The following is a 12,908-nucleotide window of genomic DNA, read 5'->3' on the forward strand; positions in this document are numbered from 1 at the left end:
TTTTTACATCGAATTATTTAACCAATCTCATAAATAAAAATTTACTATATATATATAAATGTTCAAACAAATCACTAAGAAATATTTAAAACTAATATATGTAATTGGGCAAACTGTGAGACTACCTGAAACAACAGTCTTGATCCTTTGATCAAGAGCACATGGAACACTTTTTTCCCAGGCTATTATCTTGGTTCGAACATTTGGCTCACGGAATAATCATATTTTTATTTTAAATTACTTCATAATCATATTTTTAATTTTAAATTATTTCAATCAATTTTAATTATTATTAAAATGAATCACATGTAGAAATACAGGTTTCTATCATTTTAAAAAATAAAAGGAGCTAAGATTCAGGATTTATTGGCAACCATGAAAAGAAGCCTTTAGTTTTTGGGGTTTCACACAAATGATCTTGGTGTTTTGGGGGGGTCTCCTGTATCACTTGAATGGATGACACGCTTTGTTAGTCTTGAGGATACCACAAATTTGTTATTGTTATATATTTATTGTTATTTTTTCTAGATTATTTCTAGTTGGACTCCTAAACAATGAAAAAATATGTTTTTTTTTCATCTTTTTGTTTTAATTGTTGAATTTTTTTTTTCACGAGGTGGTTTATTATGTTCTTCTTCTTTCTCTCGTTTTGCTTTAATTACTTATTTATTTATTTATTTTAAAATAAATAAACCAAATGTATTAAATAATTACTTATTTTTTAACTATCATTTGTTTATTTAATGTCTTAACAAATATAATTATTTATTTAATGTCTTAACAGAAGACATATCACAGAATCAACTTTGATCAACCTTTAAACAAACACAACAATGGGACTCCTGACGCTATAATTGCCATCAAACCAAACAAGTGAAGCAGAAGCCACAGAGCCAATCTTCATTGCTGGTCCAGAAACGGTGACAACAAACTCCAACGTCTGATTTAAAGCTTCAAACTTCAAAGCTTGAGGTTTCACAGTAACATTAAGTTTGGAATTTGATGTAATTATCTTTGCCTTGTAAACAGAATTTGCTAATCCAACATTGGTCACTGTTCTTGGGAAGCTTGCATGCACCAGCATTCCCTCTTTGGCTTTGAGAGCCAGAGAAGGATAGTTCAAATCCCTCACAGTGCCATTCTTAGTCTTAGAGCTATTACAAGTGCTCTTATCTCCAGTTATAATTCTGAGTTTGGTTATGTTGTAGCCCATGTTGCAAAGCATCTCAATATAATCAGCAACACTAGCATTATAGATTAACCCAGGTTTCACAGCATTCACCGGATTAAGCTGACCGGCACCATGATCAAGTTCGGCATCAGGATGGTATAATGGATTCATTGGAGTAGCTAGACAACAATTACATAACAAAACAAAACATGACAAAACATACATTAGTAATTATATATATGTGTGTTTTTGATCTTGTCGAAATTTTTTTAAAATGTATTGGAGATATTAATTACCTGTTGTGACCAATGCAGATAAAATGGCGGCCGGAGACCAGGACGGATAAAAGTACTTGATATAGGCGGCGACACCAGCAACATGAGGACAAGCCATCGATGTACCTGATATTATGTTGTAGTTCACCGATCTTTTATCTGATTCAATAGGGGTTAGTTTAGCTTTCGGTGACCATGCTGCTATAATGTTTACTCCGGGAGCGCTTATATCCGGCTACAGAAAACAAAAAAATTAATAGGCAATTGAAAAATATAAATACGAAGGTAAAAATGAGTATGAATAACCTTGAGGATGTCTGGAGTGATGGTGCTTGGTCCTCTTGAAGAGAATGAGACGACAACAGGAGCTTTTGGATCAGGGATTTCTTCGCTTTTTAGTATCTTAGCAACTGGATTCCTGCTCAAATTAACAAGTAAATGAAGGCAAAAGATCTTTTTAAGGGATGCAAAGGTTGTGAGAGCTCACCTAGTGCTATTGATGTACTTATTCAGCTGACGACCAACTTCAGGGATAACATCAAGAGCTGGCAAAGGATACTGAATTCCAAAGTCAATATATGAGGAATCGATTGATACGAGTCCTGCTGCATGAATAGACATAGCTGCCTCCCCACCGTCATCGCCTGTGCAAAGAATAATATCCCCTTTAGCCTTTGGCTTCCCTGTATAACAACTGCAATGCATGAAAAGAATGTGAGAATATGTGATCCGTAATATGAAACTAACCAAAAGATACACAAAATCTATGTACTGTACCTTGGAGGAGATATAAATGGTAATAACTTTGTTGTGGGGAAAGGATTCACTGAAACTCCCTGTTCAAGCATTGATTGAGTATACAGATATAGATAAATCATACAATAAAACACATAAAATGGTGATCAAAAGAGTGATTTAATTGATTCACTTACCACAAAGCTTTTATTATTTCCAACAACAACCTTATCAATAATTCTTCTATCAATACTGCTTGCTGCCACAGAGATCATCCATGGTGCCATGTTACTTAGACTTTCCCTAAAAGGACCTGCGTTTCCTGCCGAAGCCGAAGTGACTATCCCTTTCTTCATAGCATGAAATGATCCAATTGCTATCGAGTTGGAGAAATACTCTCTTGTAAATTCTCCAATCGAGATTGATATAATGTCAACGCCATCTGCAATTGCATCGTCGAAGGCTGCTAATATGTCCTCGTCTGAGCAACCTTGATCCGGCCAACAGACCTTGTAAATAGCCAAGCGAGCACCCGGCATTGCTCCTCGAGCTTTACCCTTGGCAATGCCGTAGAAACTAACATTTCTGACTTTAACACCGGCAACCGTAGATGCAGTGTGGCTACCATGGCCTTCTGTATCTCTCGGTGATGGCTCATTCACGCTAATTCCTTCCCTTGCGTAGTACTTTGCTCCAATGATCTTACTGAAAACATAACATATATATCAAGCGTGATGTTTAAGTGTTTGATTAAAGATAACATTAGATAATAATATGAAAAATTGAAATGGAGATCTACTTGTTGCAAGTGAAGTTTTTGTTGCAGCTGCCCTTCCATTTTTCAGGCGGGGGACCAAAACCTTCATCGCTGAAAGATTTAGATTCAGGCCAGATTCCAGTGTCAATAATGCCAACAATTACATCAGTACTCTTCAATATTTTCCCCGCTCCATAGCCTCTTTGAGGCCTAGAAAATCCCATGATCTTGTTGTATGAAGGTGAAGTGTTTTGCTAGGAAACACTGATACTATCCCTTCCATGTCTGCATGTTCCCACTAGTTCATGAGTACTTGTGATAAAAAAATAATATATATATATATATATATATGAATTTATGAATACCTTCAAGTCTTTGCTTTTCATTTTCAGTGAGCTTGGCTGCAAAGGCGTTGAAGCTCCTTCCATAACTATGAACAATAGACTCTCTTGCATTGCTATATATAAATCATTTGATATGAGTATGAGGATATTATATAGAAAGAAAGAGAGAAAAAGAGAGATATATATACATACATGCCATCAAGGACATGATTAAGGAGGTTGAAATGAAGAGACTGTGCTGAGGTTTCTAGTGATGGCTTCTCTCCCATATAAGCTATGTAAACCTGCACGCATATATGTCATGAACTATTAATTATATGATAATTAAAAATTAAGTTTGAGATTAAGGACTAATCACTCACCTTTCTGTCTGAATTAGCTGCAGTAATGGAGCATCTCGCCATGAAAATCATGGATAATAAGATGATGAAACTTAGACATGGTGAAGAAGAGATGAAGGTAGCCATGAATTTCAGAGGATTTGTTTGATTTGGAGACTCTTTTACTTGTTTATATATATTTATAGCGAAGCATTTTCTAAATTGTGCATGGAATCAATGGCTTTGATTTCTTAATGTTTTCATCAAAATTACTGACAAATTTTCTTAATCCCTTTTCGGACGTTTTCAAAAAAAAAAATTCCATTTTGTTGTCCTTTAATTAATGGATACGTGCATTAATTCATCTTCGATTATCATAAAGCTAAAATGGAAATAATTAAAATTTGAATGTCAAGATAGTCAAATGTTCATTACATTCATGCATTATGCTTTCCTTTAATTAATTATGTCTATGCGCATTCATCTTTGATTGTCATGAAACTAATTAAATGGAATTTATTAAAATTTGAATGTCAAGATAGTCAAGTGTTTATTTGGTTAGTGCATTATGCTTTTCTTTAATTAATGTAATGCACATTCATCTTTAATTGTCATGAAACTAAATTGAGTTAGTTAAAATTGGAATGTCAAGATAGTCAAGTGTTTATTTTATTTTATTTTAGTTTTTTATTTTATTTTTTGTTTTATTAAAGTGGAGAAACCACAGTCAAGTGTTTATTTAACCAAATATATTGGGCTACTTACCCAAAGAGCCTAAACACAAACCGACATGAGAAGGTGACGAAGAAGAGGCTAGGAGGAAAAAGGGAATATATATATATATATATATATATATATTCTTTTATAAAAATAAATAAATCATAATTTATTTTAAAAAGGAAATATACTCTCTGGCCCACTCACCATTTCCATTTTTTTTTTCTTCACCATTTCCATTTTAGTAGCTCCACTTGTAACAAATGGCAATATTGAAACAGACTGCCATGCACAAGTAACTGACTGAGCATTTGTAACAAACTCCATTTGTAACAAACTGCCATAACCATACTCTATCTTGTAACAAATCCTATGTAGTGGAGGCTATTAACTCCTATAGGTCCCGGGTTAGTGCGTCTCAGGCCGATCCGGTGGCACCTCCGACCACGGCAGTCATGGTACGATTGTGCTGGAGAAAGACACGTCTCTTCCAAGTTTGGAACGATGTCGGACCGTTGGTTCATCCGTTTGGAAACCATGCAATCCAATGAAGAACGGACAAGTGGCAAATTTCGGGTTGTCAATGCTGATTTAGATCATGGCACCATCTACAAGCCATGTATGCACAATGAGGCCACAATGATTTTGGACCTACAACTGGGCTGGGCTTAATTAGTAGTGGAGATAAAATCTCATCCACTTTAGTTGTAAAACAAATTAATGAAAACCCAATAGAATCTGCTTGTAATACTCTCTCCTGTAACTCTTGTTTTAATGATAAGTTCAAGGAGACTGATTCGATGGTTTTTTCGGTTGTCACTCCAGATCTTGATGGCCCCAAGTGGCATTGAATGTTGACTCTGATCAAGTTTCAGCAACTTGCTTTGATGCTTCCAAACCTTCACTCCCCCATACTATTATTCCAGGATATACTTGGTACTTCACAAGTAGAGTTTGGTGTCTTGTTCCCAAAAGCCACTTGAAAAGTGTCAAAATTGACTAGCAGTCGGAGGATCCTTATCCCCCTTCAGCTAACTCGGAAGAGGAGGTTTGTGAAGAAAATTTGGAGGATGATCTGATCGAGGGGGCACTATAGTGACACACAAGCCACCCTCGAACAACAAATCTCAGACAACCATGACTCTAAGGACTCAGAATCTGACTTTCCTGAAAAGATCAAGAATTAAAATGTTCCCCGACTCTTATAGCGACACAACGACTACTGACAAGGACAAGTCAGAAGTGGCAAATCTTCCTAGGGCCAGGAGAAGTGAAAGGCCTAAGAGACCTTCAACTGGGTGGACTGAGGAATCTCAATATTTGGCTCATCCTTTGCGTTCAACTAAGAAAAAGGATGGAGGATCTGGTGCTCCTTCCCCTGAATGTATGGATTTTGCACCTCCTTTAATTTCTAAATGGTCAAATGCTCAACTTGATAATTACTATATTGCTTGTGGAGTAGATCTAGTTGACACTCATTCTCACAAAAAAGCTTGCTTTAACTACATTCGAAACTAGAATCCAGTCGTAAGGCTCCATCTAGGAGCTCGGTGGAGACCGCCTAGATGGCCCATAACTAGGTCATTCTAGTTATCCATGAATGTTGTAAATTGGAATGTTAAGGGCCTTGGTAGGCTAGCAAAAAGTACCTAGTTAAGGATTTCTTATGATCCACCTTGCAAATATTTGCTGCATCCAAGAGTCAAAGTTATCATAGATTAATCAACCGACCTAGAAATCTAAAGGAGGTTCCCGTCTAGATCAGTTTTGCTTAATGCACTCCCAAGGATCCTCTGGGGGTCTGATCATAGGATGGAATAGCTCCTTGAATAAGGGTGGTCACTCATGTTGGCACCTTCTGTCTCTTGGTTGAATTCACCAACTTAGTAGATAATTCGGTATGGGAGTGCACCACTGTGTATAGCTCTAACCTAAGACATCTCAAACATGAGTTCTTGGATGAGATTAGAAAGTGTCATACACATGTGCCATAGGTCATTTGTAGGGATTTTAATGCCCGTTTTTTTCCTTTGGGGACAAAACCGGGGTGTCCCTAATTTAGATGACATTCAATGCGCTCAAAATCTTTTGTGAGACCTCAACTTCATTGAATCGCCTTTGATTGGACGAAAGTTCACCTAGACAAATGGGCAATCTGATCCCACATGGGTTAATCTTGATCGCTTCCTAATTAACCAAGATTGGTTAGGTTTATTCCCCAAGGTCTAACAAGTCAGCCTTCCTAGGCTAGGATCATACCACTTTCCCCTAAGACTATAATCAGGAATTCATTCCTTCCAACCTAAAACATTTTTCTTCAAACTGGCTTGGTTCTTTGATGATTGTCTGTGAGATCTTATTTTAGCTTGGTGGAATAAAGTGTACCAATGGGATGTGGCGGCTTTATCCTGGCCAAGAAACTCAAATTCCTAAGTGAAAAGTTACGAAACTGGGCAAAACATAGCTTTGGGTCTATCAAGTTGAAAAAGCAAACCCTCTTGCTTGAGCTTGATGGCCTTGATCAGGTTAAAGAAGTTAGAAGCCTATCTGAGGTTGAGGCCAAGCAGGACGCTGAACTGCGTCTCACATTAGAAAACATTCTTGAACAGGCAGAAATATATTGGAAGCAACGTTGAAGGTTAAAGTGGTTAAAAGAGGGTGATGAAAATACTAAATTTTTCCATGCCGTGGCAAATGGGAGGAAGAATATTCCACGGATTCTAGATAAGGATCGCTTGGTTGAAGTCATAGAGGAGATTGGGTGAGTCATGGCTAATCATTTTTCATGGTCATTTTGGCAAGAGAAGGGATACTCGCTTTAAATTCTCTTAACATACCCTTCTTAGGAGTAAACCAAGAATAAACCCCTATGCGTTGGAAATTCCTTTCTCTAAGGAAGAAATCAAAAAAGTTACTTTTGATCTAGGGGCCGACAAGGCCCCTGGTCTGGATGGATTCCTGCTCTCCTTCTTCCAAAAATATTGGACCATTGTAGAACATGATATCATCTCACTCTATGAAAGTTTCTATGATGGTTCAGTCAATTTAGAGAGAATTAATTGGGCTAGCATTGCACTTTTTTCTAAAAAAGATAACCAGAAAAGTGCAGCGGATTTCCGCCCAATTAGCCTAATTAACTACTCCTTCAAGATTTTATCCAAGATCTTGGCCTCGCTCATGAGCAGGATATTAAATTTTCTTATTGACCACTCTCAAACTGCGTTTATGAAAGGATGTTGTATCTTGGACAACATTACCATTGCATAAGAGCTTTTATTCAGTATGCATAAGAGAATATTATCAGTACTTGTCATTAAATTAGACTCTGCGAAGGCCTTTGACATGGTGGATTGGGATTTTCTTACCGAGTTGTTGGAGGCTTACGATTTTGGGAATAGGTGGATAGGTTGGGTTAGATCGATTATTTTCACTTCTAAGGCCAACTTCCTTATAAATGGATCACATAAGAGTTATACCCGATACCTAAGGGGGATCAGACAAGGATACCTTCTGTCTCCACTCTTCTTCGCATTGGTTTCTAATGTTCTAAGTTTAATGTTCAACCATGCTTTAGAGTATGGAGTCTTGGTTGGCATTCCATTAGGTCACTTTGGAAAGATGTGCCATTTACAATTTGTAGATGACCTCTTGCTTATGATGGCCGGAGGAATTAAGGATTTGAGAATCATCAAATTAATTCTGTATCTATTTGAAGGTATGTCGGGGTTAGCCATAAACTTCCACAAGACTTAATCCTTTCGTTAAACACTAGTCAAATGCCTGCGGAATCTCTTGCTCAAACCCTGAACTATGGTAGAGGTTTACTCCCAGTTACCTACCTAGGGGTGCCCATCTTTGGGAAGAAACCTAGATGTCAGGATTGGGAAGTGTTGATTGCTAAAATCTGCTCAAAGTTATCCACTTAGAAGTTCAAATTCCTTTCTTTAGGAGAAAGACTCACGTTGGTAAACTCTGTTCCCTCTTTATCCCCATTGTATTGGATGTCTATTTTTAAACTCCCTAGTTGGGTGATAAAATTCACTGATCGAATAAGAATGGATTTCCTCTGGTTAGGCCCGGATATTAAGCATCCAAGAACCCGACTGGTAAATTGCCAGCATTTATGTCAATCTCGTGAGTAAGGGGGATGGGGGATTTTATATCTGGTAGACTTCAACATTGCTTTCCTTGGAAAATGGTGGTGGAAAATTGCTACTGGTTCCCATTAGGGTGCGGACAAAATGATCAGGTTTAACTACTATCAAAACTTCCCAACTTGGAACCTCTACTACCATCCTCCACCTCGAAAATCATTCTTTTGGAATGGTCTTCTTTATTGTCTACCATCTTTTTGAGCTTGCATCTCTCCTATTATCCGTGACGGTGCTGCCATATTATTCTAGTGGGACATAATGGGTAGACAACCGGGCACCAAGGGATTTGTGGCATGAGTAGTTCATAACTTCGCAACTCCAATTGGGTTATGTACTTCTGTGAGGGAGCTGCAACACTTGGCTAACTTAGACTGGTTTAGATCTGGTGTCCATTTGGTAGTATCCCACTTTGGGGAGCTCCCCAGCAGGACTAGAATAAAAGGAAACGTTGGAATCTAACTTCGAATGGTTCCTTCTTGGTCAAATCCTTTTATGGATTTCTCAGGAATTGAGGTGTTTAGTGCGCATCAACCAATATAATCTTGAAAAGCCGTTGCCCTAAGAAGGTTAATCTTTTTAATTGGTTGACTTGGGACAATAGCATCTTGACTTTGGACAATCTGACGGGGAGGAGGTGCAATAGGCTCCTAATGACTACTTGTGTTCTCTGTAACTCGGATAATGAGACCGTGAATCATTTGCTAATCTTTGTCCTGTGGCGAAGCAAATATGACATTTCTTCACTAAGGCTTTTTCTCTTCCTGAACCACCGACTTCCCTTGCAAGATCTTTGGTTTAGGTGGAGACCCCAGCTTCCTCTCGAGCGAGAGAAATCGTGAATATCATTATTAGAGCAATAACTTTGAATATTTTGTTGGAAAGAAATGCACGCATTTTCAATGATAAATACACTGTCTCTATTAATTAATGTCATTGTCAAATGCATTTACATGTTGATTTCTTGGATTAATGCAGCTCCTGAGTCTAAAAAACCCAGACTAGAAGAACCAGCTCCTACTGCCAAATGCACTCTGGAGTTCCTTAGACAACCTTCAGGCTCAGGCGAAGAAAGACCAACAACGAAAGGGGTGAAGCTCTTTAATTTGTTTGGTTGGTAGTTTTCTAGCTAGTTCTCCTCGGGGACTAGGGACCCCCCCTGCTTTCTTCTAGGGTTGGTGTTTGTTTTTTGTTGTTGTTTCATCTTGTTCTGTATGCGGACTGTGTACCCGTTTTGTTGTCCTTTGTCAGGTTCCATAGCTAGTGGACGATGTTGTATTTTGTACTTTTTTTTAATGTATGTGATTTATCCTTTTTTTTCAATAATAATAATAATAATAATATTCCAACCAAGACCAACTTATACTAACACATCTTCTACTTTAATTGGCTAACACCATAATAACTGTATTTCATAATAAAGTCTTGTGGGTCCTCTACTTTCTGAAAATTTTCTAGTCATTCACATGACAAGACTTCTATTGCCCCATGTAATACTTGGATGGTCTTGACCAACTCTTTTAGAGATGTCAATGGGCCTTGGCCCCGACGGAGAACCCGATTCCCCGCCTCCGTCGGGGCTGGGGCAGGAAAGTAATTCTCCGTCAAGGTTGGGGCCGTGGCCGAGTAATATCATCCCCGCCACGTCCCAGCCCCAAAATATTAAATATTTAATTTAAATGTTATACACACACACATATATATGTTATATTTTATGTTATAAATATCTAAATATATATTTATGTTATATCGTCCCCGCCACGTCCCAGCCCCAAAATCTTATATATATATATATATATATATATGTTATATTTTATGTTATAAATATCTAAATAAAAATTAAACAAGAGCCCATATATTTATTTAATTAGCAAATTATTAATAATTATATGAAGATTAGCATAAAAATTAAATAAAATTGTAAACTTATTTAAAAAAGTTAGACGGTGATTTCCATGGATTAAAAAAGAAATCTTTATTCATTTTTTTTTAAAACTGAAAACTTATTTATATTAAAAAATATATATACTATTGAAGATAATATACATGATATATTAAAATTAAGCAATAGAGTAAATGGGTGCCACCATCCATGATCCCATTATATTAATTAATTAATAAATATATTAGGGATTGTGAGATTAAGAGATAAGATTAGAGAATAGAGAGTATCATGAATAAAAAAAAGTTATGTATTTATCTTTTAAAAAAGTTAAAAAAATTATTTATATTATTAAACGATTGAATAGATTAGCATTTGAAATCAAATAAAGCAATACCCTAGATAGAATAATGAATAGACCTGATCAATGAAATAACTAATTATTTTTCAATAACCAACAATTTAAAATTATTTATGAAAATCAAATAAAATAAACAAAATAAAAAAAAAATATAGTCTCTTTTCATCTCTCCCCTTTTACTTTCATTTTGTTTATCTTATTCACTTTTAAAAAAATTGTTTTTGATTTTTTTAAATTAAAAAACTTTCAAAAAATAATTAAAAAAAATTCTAAATGTACCAATTAAACATTTATTTTTATAAATGTATTCAAATATGATTTCATATAATCCTTTCGCACTAAAAAAAAAATTATTTTATTATTTTATCTTTTTATGTTGGGTTACACCCTTTTAATCCCGGCGTCAGGGTGAAAATAAACCCGATACGAGGTTATTAGGCCTCCCTCTAAATTTTTAAAATTTTTTAATTTGTTTTTATGTGTGTTCTTTTATGGCACGGGATGATTATAGTTCTTATCTCAAAATAATGTTATTCTAGTTATGGTCATTTGCAATTTAATTTTGTGAAATAAAGGATGTTAAAGAAATTAAAAAATTATTAAATGTTTTTTATATTTAATAAATAGTTTGTTAAATTAAATTAATTAAATTATTTCACTTATTCAAAGGCCAAAATTTGGGCATTCCCAAGAAGTTTTTTTGTTTCTCTGACAACTTACTTAATTTTCAACTGTATTGTCATAGTAGTTGACATTAATTGAAATGCCCTTCAGGTTTTTAAACGGTAACAAAAATAGTAAATGGAAAGGTCATATATTAAACATCAAAAACAAATATTAAATGAAAATGTAGTATATATTGAGTAAAAACTTATGTAGTTACACGTAAACACGCAATGTTAAATGAAAACTATATATATTAAGCATGAAGAATATGTTGTAAGATAGAATAAACTGAAAAAGGAGGGTGTATCTGAAAAATTTAAATGCCAAAGGATTTTTTTGGGAAATTTTAAAACTTTCAAGGACCTATAATTTATTTTACCTAATAATAATAATAATAATAATAATAATAATAATAATAATAATAATAATAATAATATTATTAATAATAATAATAATAAAATCCTAATATTTTGTGATAATAGACTCTTAGCTGCAGTGCAAGTATCATCCCCAGCTCATCTGGAAGGATATTTGCCCCAGAAAGGTGAAGGCTTTCACCTGGCTCTGCTGGGACAACAAGATCCTTACCCTGGAAAATCTAGCTAAAAAGAAGATGTAACAAACTCTCAACAACAACCTGCATCCTTTGTCTCAATGATATTGAATCGGCAAATCATCTGTTCATTAGCTGCCCCTTTGTTACTCAGATTTGGGAACACTTCCGCCGTACTCTTGCTCTCAATCATCTACCTTCGTCTCTTACTGACCTTTGGGGTCCCTGGAGAAAAAACATTAGAAAAGAGGCGAAGGTTTCTTGGGATACTCTCTCTAGAGCTCTAATCTGGAATGTCTGGCTTGAAAGAAACAGGAGAATTTTTTATGAATGCTTTTGTTCCTATTTATCTTTAATTTCTAAAATTTCTCATACGTTTCTGCTTTGGGTGTCTGCAGCTCCTAATCACAAAAGACAAAAATTGGACGAGTCTGCACATGTTATCAAGAGAAGCCTGGAGTTTACTGACCCAAGTGTGGTGAGCCGTGCCACCCAGGAAAATCAGGCTTAGTACGGGCCAGATTCACGATGTCCCTAATGCCTCCCAGGGAGCTCTCCTTTTCCCCTAGGTGTTTTTGTTTTCTTTTGTATCTGGCCGCTCCATTTCTAGTGGACTATGTTGTTCGCTTGTATCTGTTTTGGTTATGTGGTCGTTTCAGACTTTGGTGACATGTGTCACTGTTGGCGCTATTTGTTGTCACCTTGGCATGTAACTGCTTAAACTTTCTAATAAACGTTTTTTATCCACTTTGTCAAAAAAAAAAAAAAAAGGATTATCCCCAACATGTGCCTATCATACATCTCAGTATGAATATGTATAGTTGTGTGTGTATATATATATTTATATATTTGACCTAGATTTTTGTGAGTCTATAAACAAATTAAACAGATTACACCGTAAATCTTATTGCCATAGCTTAATGCGAAATTGATATAATTCTTTTATTAGATCTCAAATTAAATAAAAGAAATTATA

At 35.6% G+C, this 12,908-nt stretch overlaps 1 pseudogene; it reads right to left on the reverse strand.

Moving 5' to 3' along the window:
• Positions 1 to 817: 817 nt before the first annotated feature.
• LOC120266852 lies at positions 818 to 3,686 on the reverse strand (annotated as a pseudogene).
• Between the last annotated feature and the right edge of the window lie 9,222 nt (positions 3,687 to 12,908).

The sequence above is a fragment of the Dioscorea cayenensis genome, chromosome 8, assembly GCF_009730915.1.
Source record: "Dioscorea cayenensis subsp. rotundata cultivar TDr96_F1 chromosome 8, TDr96_F1_v2_PseudoChromosome.rev07_lg8_w22 25.fasta, whole genome shotgun sequence".
NCBI lineage: Eukaryota > Viridiplantae > Streptophyta > Magnoliopsida > Dioscoreales > Dioscoreaceae > Dioscorea > Dioscorea cayenensis.